At 37.8% G+C, this 19589-nt stretch overlaps 1 protein-coding gene across 1 annotated transcript in view; it reads right to left on the reverse strand.

Moving 5' to 3' along the window:
* TENM4 (teneurin transmembrane protein 4) overlaps nucleotides 1–19589 on the reverse strand; it is a 2614134-nt gene that overhangs the window by 1887743 nt on the left and 706802 nt on the right. The gene's annotated exons all lie outside the window — the stretch shown is intronic.

A 19589-nucleotide genomic window follows, 5' to 3' on the forward strand; every position in this document is an offset into this window, starting at 1 on the left:
ATAGGATTTGTTACGCCAAACTCTCTGAAAGCATAACATTATTTATACTGGTAGGTATGGGTAAGTAAGTGAGTTAATGTTGTAGTATTTTTAAAAGCCAGCTGTTCCCCAAGTAGGAAAATAACTGGCTGTCGTAAATGATCAATTGTATAAAAAGGTCCAAGCTTTGCAAATTTCCACACAGGATATTCAGTGAAGTTCTCCATCTACTTAAGTAAGCTCACTCCAGCAACCAAACTGAGGGACTGAGAGCTCCAGGTTCATGTTAAGAGACATGCTTTCCTTACCCCAGAGTGTCACAGAATTAGAAATGTCATAACCCTTGGGGGCACATGAAAAATGCATTTTATATCACATCTGTTTTCCACTTGATCCCAATGGACCCGATATTTCTCCAAATTGCTATGTGGAAAAACCAATTTAATTTAATTGAGGTATGAACAGAAACTTACAAGCCAAGTAGAACACTTGCTTTAAGGTTAAAAGGAGAGGTTTTATATTGTAATGACTGAGAAATGCTTTTAGGAGTATTGTTCTCTTTTTAAAAACCTATTCTCTTTACTTTTGCTGATGCGCCTCTGACTTATCTGTTTAGGATCTAGTTCAAGAAACATCCCAAGATTGCACCCAAAATAAATATTTATTCCTTTTCTGAAAACCTAGTGCAGGTATAATTTGTAAAGATAGATAAGGCAAGGATGAACGTTTAGAAGTTAATAAACTGAGTTGAAGGCACTGCCCAGTTTCTTAATAGCTGTGTGGCCTTGATGGAATTACTTAAACATTCTGAGCCTCAATTTCTTCATATGCAAAATGGAAATAATGAGTGGTCAAGAAGATTAAGTCATGGATGATGAAAAAGATGACTGCTCTTAGTCACTTCCTGTTTAATAGCGATATGGTTCCATTTTTATAGGCATTTTCTATGTATCAGTATTCTTTACATACCTTAAAGTTTAAAGAATCTGAAAAGCAACGTTTTCATTATCAGGACATCAAAAATCAGTCCGAATGGAAGGAATGGAAAGCATACCAGGACTCTGTTGAAGGGAAATGTTGGCATTTTAAAGAAAGATGGAATATATCCCAATCCATCAACCTCTGATCATCTCCACATTCTCCCTGATCTCCCCAGGGGGAGGCGTCAGATTAGATTTAGTACAATCCATTCTGCAGAAAGGCTGTGTGCCTCCCGATAAGCAGAGTGAGCGGCGGGAGAGCACTGTCTGTGGCTTTTCCCTAGAGCGCTGGCTATTTATTTCACTTCTACCCCAATCGAGCAAAGACATTTACTAAATTTCTCTTGATGCTGTCAAGGGATGCCTTTGAAAAGCCCCGTTAGGAGCACACTGAAAAGGTTGGCAAAGGAGGAGGCCTTGTGACTAGCTCATACAGCAGCATTGGCATGTGGGGGATTTCTTGGGGAAAATTATCCCTTCACTGGGCAATTAAAATCCATCTGGTTATTCTGCCAGCTGAAGAATTCACTGAGCTCGGTGCCAGCTACTATCAGGTGTGGATGTCTCAAATTTCCTTTGAATGAGACGTTGGGAACATTCATCCCACAATAATATGTCCCTTGTGAAATGTAGTTAAAAATACAGAATAGGATAAGAGGGTCATACAATCATAGACTCCTTTAGCAGGGGTTCCTCACTGTTTTGTGTATTAATTATATTGAAATAAAATTATAAATATTTATTAGCATTTCAATAATAAGTTTAAGCTGCAAGTCTATTAGCTAGTGCAATCTGAAAATGGTAGTGAACGTAAGTGATACATGTTACATCACTAATGTGATATTAAATTATTTTTATTTCTATTGGTGAGAAAGTCAGAGGAATAGCTAACACTAATGATTTGTTGCCCATGTTTCTGCAATCGAAGAAATGTTTCAATTCAAACAGAGATTAATGACTTTCTCCATTCAAATGCACAGTGCTCAACTTACAAACATTTACTAGCGGGAAAAACTTTGATACCAGAGTGAAAAAGCCCGAGTTGGCAATCTAGTGCTGCCACATTTAAGTGTGTGGTCCTGGCAAGTCTTTTTAACTGTGAACCATCATTTCCTCAACTTTATTTACAGGGAGTTTAGTGAGAATCAAATGACGTCATAATAATGGCTAATATTTATTGAGCACTTAGCAGTGTCAGGCACTGTGCTAGTTGCTTTGCAGACATTAACTCTTGTCATATAGAAGTGAATTCTTGGTCTACCAAAATTGTATCCAAATATATACATAACATTCCCAAATAAGACTGGAAATCTTAGAAGATCTATTTTAGCCCAGACTTCACCTGGGGAAAACTTTAAAGCCTACAGAAATTCTTCCTAGTCATCAGTGGACATTATACTGACTTTTATATTGGTATTATTTTAGCAGGGGAAAGGGACTTTAAGAGGTCATTACAAACTATTTTTGAGGTGCCACTTTGAAGAATGAAGGAATTCTCCACCAAAAAATGCCCCATTGACACTCTCAGATTCTGGCCTATATTACTGTTCCTTCCCAAAACTTCTCTCTCTCAGGACAGCTTTGTGATGATGGTACTTGGAATAATCATCATAATATCTAACCAGGGAAGATGGTGGTGAAAGAAGATCCTGGACTCACCTCCTCCCACAGACACAAGAAATATACAGCTAAATATGGAACAATTTCCTCTGAAAAGAACCTGAGACACTAGCTGAAGACCTGCTCCACAATAAAAGGTAAAAGGCCCACATCGAGATGGATACATATATGTATCTCACATACATAAATGGAGCCTCTCCCTGGGGAGCTGAAAAGCAAGAGGTTTACACCCCACACCAGGCACACCAAACCTTGGAAATTGTACCAGAGAAAAGAGCACCCCAAATGGCTGGCTTTGAAAATTAACAGGGCTTATGTTTAGGAGAAACACAGGGGTGTAGGGAGCAAAGATTCCACTCTTAAATGCTCGTATACAAACCCACTTGTTCCAAGACATAGTTCAAAAAGCAGCAGTTTGAAAAGAACCTAGAACATATACAAAGGAGCGTCTCTGCTAATCCTAAAGCATATGCCAGTGGAGCAGAAGTCTGTTGGGTCTCTCTCTGGGGGTGGAACACTAGTAGATGTCATTTTTACAGGCTCCCTCTATGTTTCTGGAGCCAGTGATGAAAGGTACCATTTTTGCACGCTCAACTAACTTGCTAATAGCAGCAAGAAAACAGCCCCATCCCTTTGTGCCATTCAAGCAGCCCCAACAGATACAGCAAGAAAGTTAGTAGAAGGAATAAAATAATAAAGATCAGGATGAAGACAAATATAATAGAGACAAAAATAGGAAAAATCAATGAAACAAAAGCTGTTTCTTTGGAAATAATTTGACAAATCTTTAGCCAATTATTCAAGAAAAAAAGAGCGGGTACAAATACATAAAATGAGAAATAAAGAAGTTACAAAGACACCACAAATATAAAAAAAAATTATAATAGACTACTAGGAACAATTATACACAAATTGGACAAATCTAGAATAAATGAATAAATTCCCAGAAACAAACAATCTTCCAAGACTGAATCATGAAACAATAAAAAATCTAAATAGACTGGTTACTAATAATGAGATTGAATACGTAATCAAAGTGCCCTCAACAAAAGAAAGTCCAGAACCAGAGTTTCACTGGAGAATTCTAACAAACATTTAAAGATGATTTAATATGTATCCCCCTCAAACTATTAAAAAATTGAAGAGAAGGGGATACTATCAAACTCTTTTTATGAGGCCAGCATTATTTCTCTGATACTGTAACCAAGCACACACACACACATGCACAACACACAAACTACAGGTCAGTATCCCTGATGAACATACGTGTAAAAATCCTCAACAGAATATTAGCAAACCAAACTCAAAATACGTTAAAAGGATCATACACCATGATCAAGTCACATTTATTCCAGGGATACAAGAATGGTTCAATATCTAGAAATTATCTAGAAATGCAATCCAACAAAATGAAGGATAAAAATCATATGATAATCTGACTAGATGCAGAAAAAGCATTTGACACAATCCAACATTTGTCTATGATAAAAGCTCTCAACAAGTGTGTATAGAGGGAATGTATCGCAGCATAATAAAGACTATAAATGATAAACTATAGCTGGTATCATATTCAATGGTGAAAAGTTTAATGCTTTTTATCTAAGATCAGGAAGAGGACAAGGGTGCCCACTCTTGCCACTCCTATTCAATATAGCATTGGAAATGTTAGCCACAGTAATCAGGCAAAAAATGAAATAAAAAGCATTCAAATTAGAAATGAAGAAGTAAAACTATCACCATTTGCAGAAGACATCACCTAGAGAAAACCCTTAAGACTCCACCCCAAAACTGTTAGAACTAATAAGTGAATTCAGTACAGCTGCAGGACAGAAAATATATGTACAGAAATCTGTTGTGCTTCTATACACCTATAAGTAAAAATCTATTAGGAAGAGAATGTTTTAAAAGTTTCATTTATAATTGTATTAAAAAGAATAAAATACCTAGAATAAATTTAACCACAAAGGTGAAAGTTCCATACTCTTAAGAACTATAAGACATTCATGAAAGAAATTGAAGACATCACAAATAAATGGGAAGATACATCATACTCACGGATTGGAAGAATTAATATTGTTAAAGTGTTCATACTACCCAAAGCAATGCCTTTGAAAATACTAAGGTATTTTTCATGGAAATAGAACAAACAATACTAAGATTTATATAGAAACACAAATGACCCCAAATAACCAAAGCAATCTTGAGAAAGAAGACCAAAGCTGGAGGTATATCATGCTTCCTGATTTCAAACAATACTACAAAGCTGTATTAATCAAAACAATATGGTACTGGCACAAAACTAGACACAGAGATCAATGGAACAGAATAGAGAGTCCAGAAATAAATGCACACAAATATGGTCAATCAATCTTTCACAAAGGAGACAAGACTATACAATGGGGAAAAGAAAGTAAAAAATGATGTTGGGAGAATTGGACAGCTACATACAAAAGAATGAAAATGGACCCACTTTCTTCACCACATACAAAACTTTAGTCAAAATGGATTAAAGACTTAAACGTAAGTCCTGAAACCATAAAACTCCCAGAAGAAAACACAGTCGGTAAGCTCTGACATTGGTCTTAGCAATATTTTTTGGATAAGTCTCTTTAGGCAATGGCAACAAAAGCAAAAAGAAACAAATTGACTACATCAAACTAAAAAGATTTTTAACAGTGAATAGAGCCATCAACAAAATGAAAGGGCAGTCTACTGATTAGGAGAAGACACTTGCAAATCATGCATCTGATAACAGAGTAATACTCAAAATATATAAAGAACTTTTACAATTCACTATCAAAAGAACAAACAATTTGATTAAATAATGGGCAGAGGACCTGAATAGACATTTCTCCAAAGAAGACATACAGATGGCCAACGGATACATGAAAAAATGCTCAACATCACAAATTATCAGGGAAATTCAAATCAAATCCACAATGAGCTATCACTACATACCTGTCAGAATGGCAATTCTCAAAAAGACAAGGAGTAACAAGTGTTGGTGAGAACATGGATAAAAGGGAATTTTTGTGCATTACTGGTGGGAGTATAAATTGGTGCAGGCAGTACGAAAAACAATATGGAGGCTCCTCTAAAAGTTAAAAGTAGAACTACCATATGATCCAGCAATTCCACTTCTGGGTAATTATCTGAAGAAAACAAAAACATTAATTAAAAATGATATACGCTCCCATATGCTCAGCATTATTTACATTAGCAAAGATAATGGAAGCAACCTAAGTGTTCACAACAGATGAAAAGACAAAAAAGAAGTGATAAATGTACACAATGGAATATTACTCAGCCATAAAAAGAATGAAATCTTGCCTTCTGTGACAACATAAATGGACCTTGCAGGAATTATGCTAAGTGAAATAAGTCAGACAGAGAAAAACAAATACCATATGATTTCACTTATATGTAGAATCTGAAAAACAAAACAAATGTACAAATAAACAAAACAAATCCAGACTCATAGTTGTGGAGTACAAACTGATGGTTGCCAGAGGAATGGTTTTGGAGGGTGGGAGAAACTGGTGAAGGAGATCAAGAAGTATAAACTTCTAGTTAAAAAATAAGTCATGGAGATATAATATACAGTATATGGAATATAGTCAATGATATTTACTAACTATGTATATGACAGATATTAACTAGACTCATTACAGTGATCATTTCATAATGGATATAAATATCAGGTCACTGTGTTGTGTACCTGAAACTAATGCAATCTTGTCAATTATACTTCAATAGAAAAAAAAAAAAATCTAACCACACAGGCAGAAACTAGTCAGGAAGGACTCCTGACCATAAATAAGGATGCTTGTAGGAGGCAAAGTGCTTACTACCTTCAAGAAATCATTCTGATGCTATTTCCAAAAAAAAAAAAAAAAAATCCACTTCTCTTTGTATAGATCTTGACACTTTTTGTTAGATTTATTTCTAAGTATTTTAACTGTTTTATTGCCACTCTAAAACTTTTTCTTTTATTATGTCCTTTAACTGAATGCTGTTTGCACATTTGAAAGCTATTATTTTATATGTAAATTTTTTGTGCCTAGGCTATTACAAAAAGTATCTTATCATTGTATAATTATATTACATAATTTATTATATAATTATTATATAATAGTTTTTCCAGATTATTTTCTGAGTTTCCAAGTATACAATCATATTTATTATTAGCTCTTTCCAAATTTTGTATTATAGCTCTTTTCCAGTTCTCTAATTTGTTGGCAGATACTTCCAAAAGTACTAAATAGTAATTGTGATTATAGATATCATTGTTTGACTCTTAGGTTTATTCATCTAATGTTCTTCTTTAAAGTATAATGTTTTTTAAATTTGAGATAGATGTGCTATATAATGTCAATAAAATATTTGTAGTTCTATTTACTTTTAATTGAAAGTTTTAAAATACTTTTTAGCCTTGAGTGAAATGGCCATATAATTTTTCTCTTTGTTTTATTAATATGCTAAATTATATTTCTTAATATTGAAATATACATGTATTTCTGGAATAAAATTCCTTGAGCCAGTCATTGGTGGGTTTGGTACTGGTATCAACGTAGGCTCGCTTCATTAAAATAATTTGGGGAATTTTCTTCTTTTTCTATGCTTTAAACCCACATAACCTCAACAGAGAACAATTTGTCAATATTTAGCCAAAAATACACATTACTTACATGAAAACGAAATAACTGATATATAAAGTTATTCATTGCTGTATAATTTATAATAATTAATAATATAAAAAAGATTGGAAAAACCAAATGTGCATCAATAGAAGGGTGATTGAATTATGGTACTTTCATAAAATGTTTCTCTTTTATGGGTAAGAATTTTTACACATATTACAGCTCTTTTTATATATCTTCAAATTTTTATATGTTTGGTTAAGAAATAAATCCCAGATATTTATATTATTATTTAAGTTAAATGATCAGCAATATATAATACTTTTATGACCATTTTAATGTATTCTGTTCAATTTAAAATAGGTGGCACATGTTTAATGTAATAGATTATAGAAGATTACAAACTCAATATTGTTTTAAATGCAAACAATTCCTATAGATTGTCACTATTCACTATCTGTCACTGTCAGCATTTATATATTAGCAGATGAGTTTTTCACCTTATTGGATGTCTGTATGGTCAGTGACTGCAGGGAACTCATGGAAATCAGTCTTAGAGAATCTCAGAAGAAACATACAAGAGTATGTATGTATGTATGTATGTATTTATAGAGTTACTTATAGATAAGTAGTACATAGGTATGCAGAGTTGGATACATGGAGGTGGATGGACAAATTGAATGGTAGGTATATCAAGAGACAGGCAGACAATAGTTATAAACTGAATGTTTACATCTCCGTAAAAGTCATATGTTGAGATCCCAACTCAGAATGTGATATTAGGAAATGGGATCTTTGAGAGGTGATAAGACATAAGGGTAGCCTCCTCATGAATAGAATTAATTAGCACCCCTGAGACACTGAGAAGACGGCAGTCTATAAACTAGGAGGTGGACTCTCAGCAGACACTAAGTCTGCTGATGCCTTGATCTTGAACTTTCCAGCCTCCAGAACTGTTAAGAAATGAATGTTTAAGCCCCTCAGTCTCTGGTATTCTGTTACTGCAGCCTGTAGAAACTAAGATAAAAACATAGATGATAAACAGATAGATAGTCTCTAACTAGTTCTACTTCTACATCACTGTCATGCCCAACCACAAGCATGTATACACACATGCACTTTTGCCTCCGCTTCAGACCCTGCCAGCATCCTTCAGTCAAAGAGTCTTATCAAGATACAGCATGAAAGATTCTATGTTAGAGTGATACTTTCCCTCAAGACAGTATTTTTCAAAACATGGCTTTCAAATAAAAAGCGGATCCTAAAGTCATTTTAGTGAGTCATGAACATGATTTTATTTCAATGGAATAAAACAGAAGAGAACAGAGAACAAAGGCATGCCTAATCTAGATTTAAATATTGTTTCATGCAATTTTGCTTCAGTTTTAGCTATAATTTCATATATGCCTGGACTGAGTTTTGGCATAAAATATATTTCTTAAAGGGGAGAAAGATAAAAAGTTCAAAATTAGTGAAAATTATTGCCAGGTTTTAGTCACCAAGAAGCAGATGGAGGGATTTAATCACAGATGTAGATAAGGAATCATTTTTTTTTCCAGGGCTTTGCAAATTAACATCACAACTGTAGCAATTAATATTCACACTGAGTTTAAAAAATGTTTTTACAGTCTTCTTTCAATTTATCTTGTAAACCATTCCCTTTATGCTGATGAGACAACTGGGATTTGGTAGAGTTGAGAGTCTTGTCAAAGTTCATCCAGTTAAGAAGTTACAAAACAGAATTGGGAATCTGGCCCAGGCTCAATCAACAGATATGGCAAGCTACTTTATACCTTTATTTATTCACCCATTCAAAAACTAATGTTCATTGTATAGTCACTGGGCTCCAGGCATGGTGCTGAATACAGGGGGTATGTTGAAGGGCAATAGAGTCATGGCCCTGCTTTAACGGTGCTCACAGTTTAACATCCATAGGCTTGGCAAGAGGCAAATGCAATTGGATCTCAATGAAGTTTAACTTCTCCCTGAATAATGATCTCTTTGATGCTTAAGAAGAATTATGATGCAGATAAAAAAGCAGGGATTTGTCATGACACAGACCCAAGCCTGAATCCTCACTTCTTTTTCCACCTGACATGTCTTTCACATCAGTCAAGTTACTTCTCAAACTCAGCTTCCTCACCCTAAAACGGAGATTATAACAGCTAACTTTCAGGATTGTGGCCAGGATTACAACAATCAGCAAACAATACAGCAAAAATGCAGGGTCCTATGTCTGGCACTTCACTGCCATTATTATTAGTTATTACTGTCAATGAATCCAAACAAATTCTGGAGAATACTTGTGTAGAACATAAGGACTCAGAGACCTTTACGTAAATGTTAACAGCAATAGATATGAAGACTCCCTAATAAATGCCTGTCAACTTTCTTGGATGTATAAATGCCAATTTCCAGTCCTTGGCAAATATAAATATAAACGCTGTCTATTAATAATGTGTTTAATGAGGACAATAGAAACAACACAACACAGAGAAAACTGAGACATCAACAATCCCATTAGTGCCAAAGCATTTCATCTGCTTCATCTACAGAAGTATTTAAAGCCAAACTAAAATCAAAATTCTGTTGATTCAATAGTTACTGGTCCTACTTAAGGCATCGGTGCTTAAAATACGCCACCTCCCACAACCAGGGAGTTGATGAATCACAACTTCTGAGGTTTAAGCCATTTGGCAACAGTCTTTCTGAATTTTCCTACAAACATGTACCCTGATCCTTCATACCTTTTCACTCTTCGGAGTTTGGTATCCCCAGGGTTAAGATAGCATATTATGCGGAATTAGGTTGTGGTTAGAGGATATAGCTCCACTGAAAAGAGAGAGTTTTCACTTTTCAGTAATAAAAATTCTATGAATTTGTCTAGGGCAAAAATCTACAGTTACTTTGGAAAAGGCTTATGTAAGGTCTGACATTTCAAAATGAGGCATCAAATATTCTTGGCTGCTTAATTTTTGCAAGCTGGGACACTTATGCTTTTGAAAGGGTAAAGAAAAAAGGAAGAACATTTATTCTCCCCCATCTCTTCTGTCAACCAAATTCAGACTGAAAAGTGATCCCTGAGCAAAGGTTTTTCATGAGGTTAAAGTAAAGGACCTAAGAAAGCAAAGAGAAAAGGTTATTTTATCCATGTTAAGCACATTAGCCTTGAGAGAAACTTACACATCTCTTACTGAGAAAAGACATGTATACGTCCAGTCTACTTTGGTGGAAGGGTTAATTTATTAGACACTATGCAAATGGCCTCAAGATTACATTTCCTAGATATTAACTTGTCCTTCCCTGTTCTCCCCACCCTGTTCCCTGTCTCCATCCCGTCCCAACCAAGTCATTAAAAAAAGACTGAAGTAAGAAATGATCAGGAATCCAGGCTTCTGACTTACTGGTTGCTCAATATTCCTAACATAACTCTAAGCAAGAGCCTTCCTTCTCTTCTCTCCTACAGAATCTGACTTTTCTTAGTAGAGAGGGCTTTCTCCAGATTCTAACCCTATGTACTTCAAAGACCCTTCCCCTTATCCAATGTGTTCCAAGGCAAAAGGTATTTAGACATTGGAAAATGGCAAACTGGCACATAATACATCATAAATATGGGATAGAATAGATTTAGGGAGATAGACAGTCTTTGGTAAAATAATACCTAAAATCTCTGTTTGTCGAGGGACTATAAATAACTATGCACAGGTAGGCATGCTTATTGGTAGTTGGTTGACCCCTGCACTTTCAGTTACCTGTCTGTCCTCTCTGGTAAAGAACACAAACTCAGAAGAAAACCAACTGAGTTGCCACTAAGACCTACTTTACCTAATGATATCTTTTTACTAAGAGTAAACCTCCCCTTCCTGCCAACCCCAGTATTTCCTGATTAAATAGGGAAAGGAATTCTTCAAACACACCTCTCATCTCACCACTCCACATCGCATCTCTACCAACTTTGTGTATCATCTGGTTCTCAAAGCTAGGATGGATTTCAGCTCCCACCTGACAGCAATCTGTTGGCAGTGCTCAAGTTTCAGTGCTACCTCACTTTCAACCAGAGCCGAGACCACTGCTAGGTCCTTGCTACATCTTCCAACCTTAGAGTCAAAGTTTATCCCCTTCCTTTCCAAACAGCTGAAGCAGTTAAAGGAGAATATAGTTGTGGCCTATACCAATGATCCACACTGGAGACCTGAGAATTTCCAAGATGCAAAAGGCAGGGAAGGTCAAAGGGGAGTCAAAATCTTGGAGGTGACTGGTGTTTGAAGGAAAGAGAGGAGTTAAAATGATCCAGGTCTTCATGAGGGAAAGGAGCAGTGTGGCATCACATGGCAAGTCTCTGAAAAGCTGAGATAAATTAAGCTCCACTTTGGTAGATGCTATATAGACTTGAGTTAGCTGGACATGTGGTCTTTGCGCAACATTTTTTCATACACCCTTCCCTCCAATCCTGCCTATCTCCCCTCCCCTCAGTAATTTAGATGGTATAACTGTATTCCTAAGGTAGATACATAGAAGATAGATAGATAGATTAGATAGATAGATAGATAGATAGATAGATAGATAGATAGATAGACAGACAGACAGACAGACAGACAGACAGCTAGATAGATAGAGACATAGATAGAGACATAGATAGATGACTGATGATAGCTAGTTTACCATATTTAGGAATTTCCATGATTGTATATGCTGGTAATGACTGTACGATTTCATAGTCACCAGAAAGCATCCAACATCCATTCAGCATAGGTGACAATGAAGATAAACTGATCAGTTAATCAGTTTATCTACAATTCCTGACCCATTTCTATACCTCCTAACCCCATCTCCCAAGATAAGAAACCCAGTGCCTAGCTTCAGAGCTAGCAATCATAGAAACTATGCAAAGAACTATTGGTTTTAGTAGACCAGTGCTTTCAACCTTAGTGGTTTATTAGTAATACCTGGAGATCTTATTAAAAAAAAAAATCCTATCCTGCCACCAATAACGTCAGGATCTCTGGGGTCAAGATCCAGGCATCAATACTTTGTGATATTCTCTAGCTGATTCCCCTATGCATTCAAGCATGAGCTCTACTGCTGCAGATCAGTGGTTCTCACACAAGTGCTACAAGGGCATCACCTGGTGGGCTTGCTAACAGGATGACTGGGTCCCACCCTGAGAGTTCCTTATTTGGTAGTTTTGGGGGTGGGACTTGGTGGTTGCATTTCTTAAGAATACACAAGTGGTGCTAATGCTGCTGGTCTAGGACCATATCATTGTATTAGAGAAGCAGATCATTGATTAAGGGTGACCCAATCATAGGCAACAGAATGGATAAGAGATACATCCCAAGGGTTGGAGAAGTGAAGGTCTTGGTCTCAGATAAAGGAAGGATAGAATGACTTCAGAACAAAATTTACAGAATTTCAGTGAAAGGTTTTCTTACAAAGTAAAGCTGTATAAGAATAGGAGTGCTACTCTGAATTGAAGGCATCCCCCAGACTTCTAAAAAATATACCTGACATGAAGAATATTTATAGAGTGATTAATTGTAAGAAGTCTGTACCACACCATATTGATCCTTTAGTTTTCAGTTGAAACTTGTACAACATAAACCTATTTAATTTGGAGATTTTTAAGTGAGCTTTGCGGGAATTGCAAAGGGGAGGAATTCACTTTTAAATCAAAGGAGAATAAAATGGTGGTTAAGGGTTAAACACAAAAATATTCTTAGGATAAAGAATATTTACTTAAAATGCTTCCACCACTCAAGCAAAGGTTATAGGATAATAACAGGCTGAGCTTTTTAAACTTGCCAATACTTAAATGTTTTTGAGCTACAAAAATGGTAAGTTACCATGGTTCAACTTACTGGTGATCTCAGTAACAAAGTATGGTGTACTTCATTGCAGTCGGATGAAAAGTCATTCATTTGAAGCTCCATGAACAAAGATCACACATTCATTTTCCTCCCTACTGTCCCTAAAGAGTTCCTATGCTCAATGCATGGTATTTAGTAAATGTTGGTTGCATGAATAAATGGTCTGAAAATAAAGTGTTTGCAGAGCATTGGGATACCCTAAATATGTACATCTGGAAGCTGAATTTGTTTTGATCTTGAGTTTTCTGTGCTGGGTTTTAATTTTTAAAACTTCTTTGTCTATTTTCATCAATCCTTTTTTTTTTTTAAACTCCTGTGAGGTCACCCAATGGACCACGGTCTATACAGAACTATTGTCTAGACATGACCCAGGATGCACTTTGCCCTTGCAACCCCTTCCATCTTGCAGAATCGAATCACTATTTCACTGTTACACTTGCAATCACTGTTCAATAAAGCTTCTAGCGGATCCCCTTTCACCTTTGCCAGATTTCTCGTTTCTTGTTTGAATGTCCTTCATCTTTTCAAATTGTCCTTAGGCTGTATTCAATACTTAAGCGACTGTTACTTTGCAGTGCACGCACTGTAACCCCAATTTTCCATTCGTTTGAGTTTATTTTCTGAGGAAAATTGCTCTTCATTACAGATCTATTCATCTGTGAGTTGGGGCGAATATAGCATTATTCCAATCTTAAATGGGTCACCTTTTTTTCCCCTTGTGTTTGAGTAAGGAATGGAAAAATAAGTTTGGGCTCTTTTGTAGATTATTTGGCAAGGATACTTAATCAGAACTATTAGGGTCATGGCATTCTCAATGACAAGATGGAATATATATTACTTATGAAATGTAAACAAAAGGCCATCCTCGAAAATGCCAGCGCACTATAAACTCACAGCAGGTGAGAATCATATGTGATTCAAAGAACTCATGGCTGTACATAGCAATACTGTCTAGCTCAATATTCTAGTCCGTCACTTGCCACAGCAAAAGTGGGCTGAAGAAATAGCTTGTGTATTAAAATTTCATGTACTGAATCATATTTTCAGTGCCCTAGAAAACACAGCTAAAAATTAAAGAATGCATTTAAATAGCATTGCAGAATTTATGAAGGGCTTTAATATATGTCATTGGATTCTTGTTAAAAAGACAACTGTGAAGGAGATAAACCAAATGGCAAAAGTTTGTGTATTGTGGCTGCGTTAAGCTATATGACTTGCCCAGGTTCACAGCATAAGTAAAGTCACAGAGGTTAGTTATTAACTCAGGAATTGGGGCTTAAATTCAACATTTTCTCTTTTCTTCTCTATTTCAGGTTGCAGGCATCCATTTTTAAAACTTCTAATTTTAGATATCAGGCTGGTTTTGACCCAGTGTCCTTTTATTTGGATGTCTCTCCTATAGATTTGGCTATGTTTTCTACAAATTATGCCTAGTGATTGGCATAATTCTGTCTCTAAGATTTTAGTTTTATAAAAGGGGGGTCCCATGGAGTCATATTCATCTGTAAAAAAGCTGCCTATATATTTTTGGTATAAAACTCTTAGGGGGCAACAGGGGATACAGGGCCTTTTCAGTCCCTGTGATGATATCCTGGCCTTATTTCTCTGAAATTCTAATAAAGATTGTATGCATACTCTAGAGACCATATGGGGAATGGTCTACTCTGTTATTCGTTTTTTTTTTTTTTAATATGAACATCTTTAGCTGGAGCTAAGCATGGCTTTCAATGTCTCATAACAAGTTCAAGCAGAACTGAGAATTAAAAGCAACAGGCTACAGTAAATTGATCACCGCTCAGTGTTTAACATGGCATGCAATGTTCTCTGCGGTCTGGTCCTTGCCTACATTTCCAATTTGGTTTTGTTATCATTGCTTCTGCTGCCTTTAGGTCACCTTGAAAGCAAGCGGGAAGAATGAGGCTTGCGTCACAATGGCTTTAACCATGTTTCTGAAGAGTTACCCAAATAGGAAGAACAGGCACAAACTTCAACAAAGTTGAACTTAGCAAATTTCTTCTTCAAAGTAAATCTCACGTATAAATTCCTTTAGGTGGTATCATTTCCTGAGGAAACGAATTACTCCCTTTATGTGTCCCCTGGGAGTTCAGTTTGGCTTGGCATGCTTATTGCAAGCAGCTAGTTTGCTCTGGACACTGTACTCGGTGCTAGCATGTTGATCATGCATTGATTATAGTATTAATTTTTCAGATGTCTGTTTTTCACCTGTCTCTGTAGCTACACTGTGAGGTGGTAGTAGACAGACCCTATGTCTTACTTAGTTACATATCCCGCCACAAGTACCCACCGTAGTCCCCAGTATCAAGCATCCCCAATGTCAAACATAGCAGAAATGAAGGTGAAAAAGACACAGGGTCTTAGTGTATGCCACCCAAGTGCTCGCAATGTAGTTATGGTGATGAAGAAGAACATGGAATGATGAAGAAGTTATGGAATGACGAAGAATGTTCAAGCATCAGACACCAGGGGTAGTCTGTGAGATAGATCAACGTGGCTGCAGGGAATTCCCTTTCATTATGAAGCAGGGTGTCTTGCTCGGTAAAGGCCAATTAACATCATGGTTTCTAGTCTGGGAGCATTTTCATAGAACTAATTGGGAAGTTGATTGCTTATGAGACCCACTAATATTATTTCAGATAAACTTAAAAGGCCATACCTTCATCCAGGTGAAATCAAAGCCAATAATACAGGTCAAATTAATCAAGGGTTTTGTAGAGCTCTCAACAAGCACAGTTTAGGTCACATCCTTTCCAAAGTTCTTAAATGGCCATGTATATTGGTTAAATATAAACGACATTTTATTATCCAATTTTGAAATATATTCCTCCTATTCCTACAGTGATTTTTTTTTTTCTTCTAAGAGGGCTTCCTTCCTTCTTTTGGGATGAGCTTCCATCCATATCTAGCAAGGACGCTAACCACTGGAATAAAAGCTGCCTTCACACTGGCTCAGAATGCTGTGCACTAAGTGGAAAAGCAGTGAAAGAAGCATTTCCACCTCAAGTATCTTAATAGCCATCTTTCTGCCCTCCTCATTCATGGACCAAAGAGAGGTCGGACAAAAATGTTGAGGCTATCAAGTGTGGTTTGCCATTTCAATCTTCTTCTATTGAGATCCTTTTCTGTCTCTGATGTTTAACATAATCTGCAATCTTCAGAATTCTCATCTGCCCATTATTGAAGCTCACCCACTCATGGAGTAAAATGTATTGGGTCCTACAGGAGAGCACCCAGAAAGCATAGTCTAAAAATGACATGTATTTCTGAAGATTGACAAGGATCCTATAAGGTGAATTAAAAACTAGCATTTTTGAGGACACATTGTGTTATGTAATTTACACATTAAATTTAGCTTATTTATAGCTCATCCACAACTCCATCAGGATATTGGGATCATCCTATGTACCAAGCACTATTATAAATGCTAAATATGCATAGACTTGTTTAATTTTAAATAGAACTAAAAGCTTTAAAAACAACAGTGACAATTAGGGCAGTAATCTTCAAAACCGTTCAAATTCCAAAGTCATTTAGCCCATATTAGCAGCATATAACATTTATTTTTTGAACTTTGTTTCCAAGCGAAAGCATACTTCAAAAGCTTGTTTAACTAAAGTTTAGGTTTTATACTACTTGGGATTAGTGTTAGGCTGGATTATCTTCTAAAAGACCAAGGGCAAGAGTTGTCAGTGGTAGTCCTGAGGAATCACAGAAGGTGAACATTATAAGGAGCTTTAATGTTATTTATTCCAACAGCACTGCCCCTCCTGCTTTGCAGATAGGGAGGCTGAAACCGTGAGAAGATAAGTAATATGGCTTAAGCTATATAGCTGGTTAATGGCAATATCAGTGTTCAAATGCATTCCTTTTATTTCCCCCTCACATAGTCCTTCCACAGTAATGCAAAATAGAGGCTCCTGGAATGTAGACGCACTGCTTTTGCCAATTACAGAAAACAATCAAAGAAAGCAGAATCCCAGACGTGTAAAATCTATGAAGTTTCAAGAGACCTGATTTTACTATGCAAAGTACTACTCTGATAACAGCCAAACTATTCAGTGACAGCATCCTGGGTGACAAACTCTACAACACTTCCGTTGCCTACGGCAAAATGTTGAAACTCTATACTGTGTTTAAGAAGGCCCTGAACTATCTGATCCTCGCTAACCTTTCACTCTTACACTACTACGGTTCCTCATCTGAAAAGAAATATTCTAGTCTCAGAATTATTCAACTCAGCCCCCAACTGCCCATCTCCTTACATTTTTCTCTCCTTATTCATCCACATACACAGTGAACCCAGAAACTGCAATTTTATATCCAAATGATTCGTATTGTCTTATTTCTTTAAATATATATATACACATAATTTACATATATTAAAATATATACTTATAATGAACTTATACGTAAGTATATATTTATATTCTTTTAAAGAAATACATACAGAGACGGAGAAGATGGCGGAGTAGAAGGACGCTCGCAGGTCACCCTCTCCCACAAATACACCAAGACCCACATCTACAGACCCACTCAGCCAACCAGAGCACCTGTGGAACTCCGACAGAACATCGCCCTCTTCAAAAGATAAAGACGCCAAAAATCTGGTAGGAGAAAAGGAAAAAAGAAAGAACAAAAGGCAAAGCAGCGCGGGACGGGTCCCGCGGGGAGGGAGCGGCAAAGGAGGACTGGCGCTCGCTCGCTGGGTCTCCCCTCTCCAACTGAGAGGCCAGCGGGACGGAGGGGGAGCCTCCGAGGCTCGGATCTGTACAGAGCAGCCCTTGACTAACAGAACTAAGTTAAACGGGCACAGAGCGTCCCCCCAACACCCAGCCTGAGACGCGGGCCGGCAGCGGCGGGCAGGCCAGGCTGCCCAAGCCTGGCGGAGGACGGGGGCGGCTGCACGGAGGCAGCCCCGGGGGGACTGCAAGGGGCTGCGCGCCGTGGCTGTGGGTGCACAGGGCAGAACAACCTGGGCCCTCCATAAAACAGCACGGTTGATGTGCTCTCGGGGGAAGGGTGCACACCCCCATCTCTGAAAACCCGCAGGAAGTTTTCGGGGGAAGAGAGGCGGGGCTCAGGCACAGCCGCCATATCCTCCGCGCTGAGCACTCAGGCGGGGGCGAGGGCGAAACCTGCATCCCCACCGAAGGGCTTAGCAGCCTCAAAGGCCAGACTGAGACTGGCCTGCAGCCCGGGGCAGATAGGATCCTTCCATCCTGGTCCCTCAGAGAACTTGCTCCACAAAGACAAACAAGGAGCTGGGTTCTGCCTGGGAGCAGTGACAAGGCTGTCCCTCGGTCTTCCCCGAGCCCACCCGCGGAGCGCCGACCCTCCGCGCCGACCAGGGCGGAGCGCGCAGCCGCACAGAGCAGCGGAGCTACCGGTGGCGCAGGTAGAGCGAGAGCGGCCCCCCCGCCTTTCGGGCAGGAACACAGCCCCTGACCGAGGTGCTGGGAGGGGGCACGACCCGCCCTCCAACCCGGCCAGTCTGCAACATCTGACTGCGGCATCCGGAGGGGCAGCGACCCGCCCGCCCACAGCAGAGAGCTGCACCTGACCCAGTGTTAGGAGGAGGCACGATCTGCTTGCCCACAGGTGCTGGGAGCAGCACAGAAGAGGGCGCCAATGGAGGGCCTCTGAAAACAGCAAGCTGAGCTTCCAAAACAGGACAAAGACAGAAAGACTTCACATTAAAAGCACACAGACTCCAGGAGAACACCGACAACCACCCCCCCCTTTTTTTTAAATCTTTTTTTAATTGTTCTATTTTCTATTACTCTCTTAATCTTTACTTCTTAATTCATTTCTATTTCTCTTGGGTTTTGATGTCCTGTTATTGATTAGACACAGGTTTCAAATACATCTATTCATCTCCCCCCCTTTTTTGTTAAGGTTTTAAAAGGACGTCTCAACCCGATTAATACTCTGCTTCAACTCGCTCTTCTATTATTCATTATACACTGTTTTTAAACCCTCTTTCTCTCTTCTTTTAAAATTCTCTCTCTCTCTTATTTTTTTTTCTCTTTTTTTCCTAAGTTCTATTCCTAAATAGACATTAGATAGATAAAATCCTTAAGGACCAAAATAAACAACTGATACTCCATAAACCACAGTGCCAGAGAGGTATGAGCAAGATGAAGAAGCAGAAAAACCTTTCCCAATTAAAAGAACAAGAGAAATCCCCTGAAAGAAAGATCAACGAAATAGACATCGATAGCCTACTAGATCAAGATTTCAAAAAAGGAGTGATCAAATTGCTGAAGGAATTGAAAGAGATAGTGTTTAGAGATATAAAATATGTCAAAAATGAAATTGAAGCTATAAAGAAGAGCCAAGTAGAATGGGTAAACTCATTGACAGAGATGAGGAATGATCTAATAGCTGTGCAAAGCCGACTAGATAATGCAGAGGAACGAATTAGTGATCTAGAAGACAGGGCAATAGAAAGCACCCATTCAGAAGAACTACAAGATAAGCAAATA

This window comes from Camelus ferus, chromosome 10 (assembly GCF_009834535.1).
Source record: "Camelus ferus isolate YT-003-E chromosome 10, BCGSAC_Cfer_1.0, whole genome shotgun sequence".
NCBI classification, from domain to species: Eukaryota; Metazoa; Chordata; class Mammalia; order Artiodactyla; family Camelidae; genus Camelus; species Camelus ferus.